This window comes from Panicum virgatum, chromosome 8N, assembly GCF_016808335.1.
Source record: "Panicum virgatum strain AP13 chromosome 8N, P.virgatum_v5, whole genome shotgun sequence".
In the NCBI taxonomy this organism is placed as follows: Eukaryota; Viridiplantae; Streptophyta; class Magnoliopsida; order Poales; family Poaceae; genus Panicum; species Panicum virgatum.
This window is the reverse complement of record NC_053152.1, coordinates 43940428-43949455: the sequence shown is the minus strand read 5'-3', so window position 1 is coordinate 43949455 and position 9028 is coordinate 43940428. Positions and strand designations below refer to the sequence as shown.

Here is a 9028-nt window from a genome sequence, read left to right as displayed (position 1 = left end):
GAACACTTAATCTGACAGACTGAGAGGAAAAGCATACTTGCATAAAAATGTAATATATTACAGTGCTCAATAAGCCGGTTACTGATCACAACTGATACAACAGGGAGAGAAGACAATGCATCTATTCCTACTTGATTCACAAGACTCAAACATATATAGCATGGGGAGAGAGGGAAAAGAGCAGCACCAGCCTTTGTATTTCCCTGCAAATTAAACGACTAGGAGCATGACCGCCATCACGAGCTTGATAGCAGCCATGGGATCCACGAGCCTGGTTCCTCCAGCCTCAGCACTGCTCTGCTGATGCCTTCTTCCGGACGCTTGGCAAGCTCGCTCTCCAAGTGCTGCTTGAGGCCGTCGTCATAGGGACTGCTAAGCCAGACTTCCTCCAGATCTTCTGAATTATGTAGGCCAGAGAACCGCAGTGATGACTTACCCCAGCAGCGAATCCTCAGCACCTTAAGAAAAAAATTATCGTGAAACGTTATTGTAGCCTGTACCCTGGAGTTGCAAGAAATCTCGAGGAGGCCCAAGAAAATGTTTTTTTCGTCGTCTCGTCTACCGAAATGGAGCTCATCGCCTTGGAACTCTGACAAAAAAAGACGTAGATGATCTAGCTCTGGCAGACTGTCAGCGAGATCATCTATACCCTCTTGTGGTAACATAGTCATCTGCAAACTCAATTTTCTGAGATTCTTAAGCTGTTTGGTCCATTTTGGCAACTTGCGCCCCAGCCCGTACAACTTAAGGCTCAGTAGGTTCACTAGAGGTTCAAAGGAGACGTCGTCGTCTAACCAGCCAGCTTCATCGTCCTCCTCATCGACCTGCACCCTCAGTGACAATGATTCCAGATGGGCAAGACCTGAGATCACTGAATAAAACTTGAGGATGTTGCTCCGGTTGATGCCGGACACTCCGAGCTTGTGCAACTGTGTAAGCTTCTTGAGCTCTTCTAGAATGCCATCCCCTCCTGCAGTGCCAATATCGACCATACCCAGTGTGTGCATGTCGGAAAGCTTCCCAATCGCTCCGGGCACCTTCACGCCATTATGAGAGCTACCACCAAGACGACGGTGTCTGCTCAACTTGGACAGCAAGCAGGACCCCAGAGAAGCACATGGCGATGCTGATTGTGCAGGCTTCTGATCTGCTGCTTCTGTATTATTAGCTTGATGATGATGATGATGATGATGATGCTCATGCTTGGTGGCACCAGCACGAAGGTACTGAAGCTTCTCTAGCTTGATGATGCTTGGTGGCAGCATGGTAACGGAGGTGCCTTTGATGTCCAGAGTCTGAAGCTGCCACAGGCCACCCAATGAATCTGGGAGACGGGAGATTTCCCTGCATCCTCTCAAGGAGAGGAACTTGAGGCGAGGCAGCAGCTTCACCATCTGCTCGACGTCACGATTTGTTAGACCTGAAGACACGTCCTCCAGATCCAGCACCCGGAGCAGCCTCATCTTGTCAGACACGATGAATGATTCCCACCGACCGACCACGGTCAAAGACCGTAGCCGTGCAAAGTCGATGCAGTCATACACATTTGGGTCTCTGTCCCAGCTCCTCTGTATGGCAAGGTGACGACCTGTGCGTTGCAAGTTCTTGTCGCAATGGCCCTCCAGTGCGAAGACAAGGTTATCTTCCATTGACTGTGAGACGATGTATTCACGGAAGAAACCATTGGCTTGGCACAACGGCATCCTCTTGCAACAGTTCTGCTCAGCACTTGTTTCTGTTGTTCTTGGTGCCTGGATCATGCTTAGATTGACGAGCTTGGAAAAGGAAGTCTCCCCGTTCTTCGCAGTACTTTCTTTACTGTCTCTAGAGTATCCCTCCGCAATCCACCGTCTCACCAAACGCCTCCGCCGGATGATGTGGTTCAGAGGGAAGATTGGCAAGTAGAAGATACATGGCTTGAGGACATCTGGGCAGGAATGGAAGTAGGAAAGCAACCAGACAAACAGATCTTTCAGTCTTCGCTGGTCCTTCAACCTGGATATAAAGTTATCTTCTCTGAGAAATCTCCAAAAGGTCTCTTCTACGCCGCCCGAAACAAGGGCAGCACGTATGACACTGGGAAGTCCACCACACTTGTGCAAGATATGCATTTCGTCCTCGGTACCTTGCCTCTGAAGGTTATGACTCTGAGATACATATTGTCAAGTAAAACAATATATATAAGAATCTATTTATATTTATTTACAGAAAAGTAATCATAACTGTGTCTTACTAATAAAAGAGAGTTTAGAATTTTTCAAAAGCAAAAGCACCCATCCCTGAGATATTATATATGCAGCTACCATGCAAAATTGGCATGGTCCCTCCATTTTTATTTACATGTCGTATTAAGTTAAACTTGGCTAACTTTGACTGAATCTATAAAAAATATAGCAACAACTATATACTGCCGAACATATGCACTATCAACGTATATTTCATAGTGGATTCAAGAAACAAATTTGGTATTGTAATAATATTGTTTTTTTCTATAAATTTGATCAAAGTTAGTCAAGTTTGACTTAGAACAATCCTAATGCGACATGCAAATAGAAACAGAGGAGGAAGTGATTAACATTAATGCATACTACAAGGTCGGTCTCGAGTGAGATTTTGAAAATCCATTCCTTTCCCGTGCAAAGATGTCAACTTTGTGCATCAAACCGTTCCGAATAGAAACTAATTTGACTCAATTATATATATATATATATATATATATATATATATATATATATATATATTTCATGCATGATGAATATCAGCTCGTTATCCGTAGTCCAGAAAACAACATGTACCTTCCATATATGCTTAATTTGATCCCAAATATAAGTCTACTTATTTGAACTTATGCACAGAATTAAGTTGGGTTGCCCATCAATACAGTATTGTTGTAAGCAGTAAGCTAGTTGGAATGTCTATTTCATCAAATAAACAGAAGTATATTAGGGCCAAATATATAGGAAAGAGATGCTAGTTGGACTTGTATCAGGGATAAAAACAAGTGCACATTAATTATTCTCTATTTCTAATAAGGTAAAATCTAAATGGAGAAATAAACAAGGAAAATTTGTGCATAAGGTGTTAAATATCTTTTGGGCATTGATTCAATGATGGAGAATTCAGTGGTACGTATTTTTTGAAGGAACTAGAACAGTAGTGGAACGGAATGCTTCTTGCATTATTGTCAGCAAACGGACCTTGGCGATGAGTTCAAAGGCGTGATGAGCTCCTAGACCTTTGACATTCCACACTCTGTCGTCCCTGGCTTTTGCAGATGTACAGTATTTGGCGACACTTTCTTCATTGGTAATGACAATCACAGATCTCGTTCCTCCCGACAGTCGCAAGGCAGCGTTCATCAAGTCCCATTCTTTTGTAGACTGCAGACCGTTGATAACAAGTAAGCATTGATGCATACCTAGATATTCACGGCACTTCTGAATCGGGTCTTTCATTGTTGACGTGTGGTCTTTGCGGTACATATGTAGGATCCAAATCCGAAAGCAAGCTCCAAGACAGGTCCATTAAATCGAATGGACGGGATACATCCACCCAACCGTACTTGAAATCCTCTGTCCCGCATCTAGTCATTATGTCGTAGTACAAGTGTTCGACAAGAAATGATTTGCCAACACTAGATATCCCCCACACAGAGAACACACCATAAGCAGGCTCTTTTTTATTATATGCCAGGGAGAAACGGTAATAGGATAATAATGAGTCCTTCTCATAGTAGCCAACAAAAGGATGATGATCGGTTTCTAGTGAATAAGCTATATTTGTGAGTTTGTTAGCGGTTCCAATGTCACCCAGCAAAAGGAAAAGAGTAGCGTCGATTAGGGTTGATTTATTTTGTCGAAAATGCCATCTTTACATAAGACAACACACACACGTGCCCACACACACACCCGCGCGCCTATGCATGCCTAGGTAGGCCCTTATACAGCCTACCAATCACAGCCTAAAAGAATAGCATCGATTAAATCTTGGAATAAATCTAGAAAAATATGACCACCTACACCGAGTCGAGGGCTCGAACTCGGAAAGAGAGGTTTCACCACTAAGAATCTTACTAGCTGAGTTACCCTCAGTTCGCTAATCATCATTAAGTTATTACTAGACTTTAGGTCTTTTTTTTGTATACTCCACATAGTCACAAATAAGTGATGCTTTGAATTTGTTTTAGGTCAGTTTTTCAATCTTGGTTGCATTTTACTTGTACATGTTGAATATGGATGCTTAAAACTGATACGAGCAGATTTAATTTGTCACAAAAAGTAAGTAACTAATAAAAATAAAAATATATTTTACTATGTTTGGTTAATTCTTTTAACAAAAGGAAGCAAAGTTGTGTTTTGGAAACCGATGCCTGAATTTCACTTATTGGTGACTTGCAGAATATTTGACTACCGATGTGTGCTAAAGGTATCTTGATTATATTAGTACCTTAAGGCTACTCCCAGTGCCTAGTGTCTATTCTTATTTATTACTAGAGGTGAGAAAAATGTATTGAATTTCCATTAAAAAGAGAAAATGTATTGATTTGGCGTGTAAAAATAAGAAACGCTGACACTCTGAGCCAAAAATCTAGGACATGCATATGCTCAGATCACATGTAAGGAAGAAGGCTACATATTTTTACACCCCTCAAGTACCGCAATGGTTTGCTTTAACCCAGTAAAGTATATATGTTTCTTGATTTTGTAGTTCGTATCACCACCTACCCAGTTCTGCTAGGCGGTTTTGGTGATGGCAAATGCCATTCTTTAATATAACGACAAGCATACCTAATTATTAAGAATAGACCCCCATCATTTTTTATATTATAGAATTTTTAGAAATTAACTCATTCAGATTATACAAGCATACTTAGTATAATCACAGATAGTTCATAAAATATATCACCCCTAACTAGTTTTGCTATGCGGTTTTGGTGATGGCAGATGGTCATTCTTTAATATAATAGCAAGCATACTCAATATGAATTGGCCCTATCAAATATTTTTAATTTTTTTGTCAAAAAATCTTTTTGATTATTTTATATTTTATTTTCAAAATTAACTCATTTAGTTTATACCAAAAAATTATTTCTAAAATAGACTAAATTGTTATAGGATTTTTTTTGTTTTGTTCATTGCATGCTGGCTGGATATATTTTATTTGATTGGGAATGAATTTGTTTTCGTTCAAACTTAAATATATGATTCAAAGAATCGAACCAACAAAAAATTCCATCCATGTATGCATGAATGCAGTCTGGTTGAACTTTTGTACTTCTAGCTTTGTATGGTAGGTAGCTGGCACAAATTAGTATGGATAGCACGCACAAATATATATTCTTCCTGGAAATGATCGATCGTTATTTGAGCGTACCTCCTTGGTAAGGGCATAGACAGAATGATCAGCCGAGATCTTTTCAAGCTCATGTACTGCCTGTGGATGTCCGACACACATGCTTGCAACTTCCAACCGATGCGTGTTGACGACGATGCAGCTGCCGCTGTTGTCATCTGGCAGGTAGACCCTTACGGCCTCCCAGTCATCCATGCTGGACACGTCTTCAAGGACTACTAGGTACTTCTGACTGCTTATTTGCTCCATGAATTCCTTGATGATGACGTCGTCTTCTGTCGCCACCGCAAAGTCCACATGGCGGGTTCTACAGAATTGAGCCACCACGCTCCTGATAAACTCCCGGGGATTGAAAGGATGCGTCAGCTTCACCCTGGCCCGGCATCTGAACTTCTCACAGATTTCCGGGTCTTCATAGGTCCTCTTGATGACGGACGTCACCCCTGTTAGAACTAATATTGATTTAGTTTCTGCATGTGCACGTTTGTTAAGTAGTACTTGCATGTAGTCAATAATGTCGTGTAGAAGTGTAGAAATTTGCATTGCAGCAGTGAGTGGTGCCGAAAGAAATGTAACGGCGATGTGTGTGAAACGAGCCGTGTGATCTGCGAAGCGGCCGGAGAAGTGGCCGGAGGCTCCAACATCTGATGCATGCAGTGTGACCTGCATGAGATGAGCACGACAGGAGTGCATGCCCTGTTAGTTCGGGTCAAGGCCATGATGAGATTTCGTGGCAGGAGAATAGGATGGATAGGCTTGCATGTCATCTGCACGTTTGCATTAGTTTAGGAGAGTATGGCGCAGTCTACGCATGGATCAGACTAGCCGGTTGTTATCCTTTGCATGTACTTCAGTCTATTTATATGAATGAAAACGATGAGAGCTGTGTGGCTTGCGTCGACCAAAAGAGACTTCTTGTGCTGCTGTGTTTCTTGCGTGTGTGTGTGAGCCACCAGAAAGCTAGTGTTTGTGATAAACACTCGTGAGAGAGAGGGGGAGTGATTCCTACCAAAAGATAAGATCAAGTGTTTGTGATAAACATTTGATCCTGTGAGTGTGCGATCCCAACAACCCGAACTGTTCCGAACACTGAGATCACCGAATATCTCGGCGAGCATGTCATCCTCCTGAGTGGATCAGTTTCATTACAAATACGCCCCCATGCGGAGCGAAGGAGGACGCTGTTTGATGCTGCTGTGTTGGCCGCCACATCCTGCCGATGTGCCTGCTCATCATCGGAAGGAGGCTTAGAAGTTAGAACCAGCAGGGTCAACGATGCGGCTGTAGCGCAAGTTCCGCTGGCCCATGGCCTCCACCCTCACCTTGAGCAGCTCCACGTCGGCGACGGCGGCCTCCAGATGCGCCGCCGGCGCTGCCGCCGGCACGCAGGACGGGAGCAAGCGTCGCCACCACTGCGGCCTGTCGTCGTCGCCGAGGTGCACGGCGGACTCGATGCAGTACTCCACGTCAAGGGCCATGTTGCGGACCTGCCGCACCAAGGTCCCCGTCACGTCGTCGGTGACGCGGTCCCTGGCGACGTTGAGGAAGGAGTTCATCATCTCGAGCTCGTCGGAGACAAGGATCAGGTCGCGCTTCACGCTCTTCTGCAGCTTGTCCTCCTCCTCGATGGCGGTCCTGGCGATGGCCACCGTCCCCTCCACGGCTCCACCGCCGTCTTGGCCAAACCGAGCACGAGGTCCGCCATTGCTAAGGCCGGCCTCGCCCCTTCTCTCCCCTCTCCCTCTCTCTCGCTCTGTGCGTGGTTGTGTATAAGGTAGCAACTGGTGCTGGCTGCAAGTGCTGGAAACCGTGGGTCGACAGAGCAGCCGGGATGGGATTATGAAGGGGATCGAGGAGATGCCGATCGAGATGGGCTCTCCAGACAGCAATTTGGCATAAAAATAAAGGCAAGAAGGTCAATGACAACGAGATGGTGGGTTCATTAAGTTTCCTAACAAAAAACATTAGGAAAAATCCGATTTACACATTTGAACTAACACAAAAGTCTGATTTTCAACCTTCGACTACAAATCCGGACAATATAAGTCATCCAACCGTCGAAACCGGGAAAATTTGATCCTTAAGATGGTTTTGAGGATGGTTTGCATCTAAAAAAACGAATTAGATCTAAAAAATAAAAATAATTTATTTTAAATCTGAAAAATATGAAACTAGGATCAAATTTTTTCTAAAATGTAACATATCTATTAATGCTCCATTTGAATCTTAGTTACTAAAAAACAATTGGTATAACTACAAGCAACCAAATATTATGAACATAAAAAATTGGATATGAATAACTAAGACCCTGTTTAGTTCCCAAAAATTTTCCTACAGTATCGGTCACATCAAATCTTCGGACACATGCATGGAGCATTAAATGCAGTTGAAAAAAACAACTAACTACACAGTTCAACTGGAAATAACGAGATGAATCTTTTAAGCCTAGTTAGTACATAATTAGACATTAATTATCAAATAACAACGAAAGTACTACAGTACCCAAACCCAAAAATTTTCATAAACTAAACATAGCCTAAGAAGTATTGTGCCAATAGATAGGTTACATTTTTAAAAAACTTTTGATACTCACTTCGTAATTTTTTGACTTAATAAATTAATTATGAATTACTTATGAATTTTTTAGTTTAAATTTGAATACTTTCAATTCTCACAAAATGGAAAACCACCTTGGAAACCACCTAAGGGGCTAAATTTGTCCGGTTTCAACAGTTGGATGCTCTCTGTTATCCGGTTTCGTAGTTGAGCTGAAAAAGAAAATTTTGTGATAGTTCGAGGGTGTAAACTGGACTTCTTCCAAAAAAAAATTGCGAGTGGACTTCGTCTTAAACTAAGCTGGCCAATAAGCATTTAAACTACTCAAAGTCATGTGATGCATTCATGAGCTCGAGAGTGGACTTTATCTTAAACTGAGCTGGCCAATAAGCAATTAAACTACTCAAAGTCATGTGATGCATTCATGAACTCGAGAGGCCAAATGACTGTCAGATGCATCATGCATGGAAGTATGGCACATACATGGTGGTGGCTCGAGCTGTGTATTAATTGGGCACCGGCAATAATGTGTGTATATTATAGTTTTGACGTAGACTTGACTAACCAAGTTCTCTAAATAATCATATATACACACAGCTGGGATTCTGTATTTTCCTTTTTCTGATGAAACGGGCCGGGGATACTGGAACATATTTCTTGCACAGACCCATCACTTGTTGAGCACAGAACGAACACACGCCGTCACATGCATGGGGGCGAGCTCAAGTTGACCTTTCGTACAAATAAGGCAGACTACCATGGGATTGCGACCAATCCAAAACTAAGCATACCTGCTCGATATGCCTAACACACTCTAAACAAATCTTCTCCTCTCCCTCCCCCAAGTCACGCGTAACGGTTGTGAGGATTCAAACCCACAACCTCCGATCTCGCATGTAGCTTCCTTACCATCTCACCTATGCATCACATGTGAGTAGATGGGAGATATATTCTTTTTAAAGTAATTCATGGAGGACCATTCCCTATGCATCACATGTGCATGGTTTGCCACAGAGCATTGTGAGCAGGAGGCCTGAAGAAGAAGTTGCAAGGCATGAGCGAGGTAGCCCCTCCTTAGGGAGCAACAAGTTGGAGGCCAAGCAGCATCTGCGTTCCGGCC

General features: G+C 42.8%; 1 pseudogene; it reads right to left on the bottom strand.

The window, feature by feature from the left end:
* Window positions 1-222: 222 nt before the first annotated feature.
* On the bottom strand, window positions 223-7057 carry LOC120685111 (annotated as a pseudogene).
* Window positions 7058-9028: the final 1971 nt, after the last annotated feature.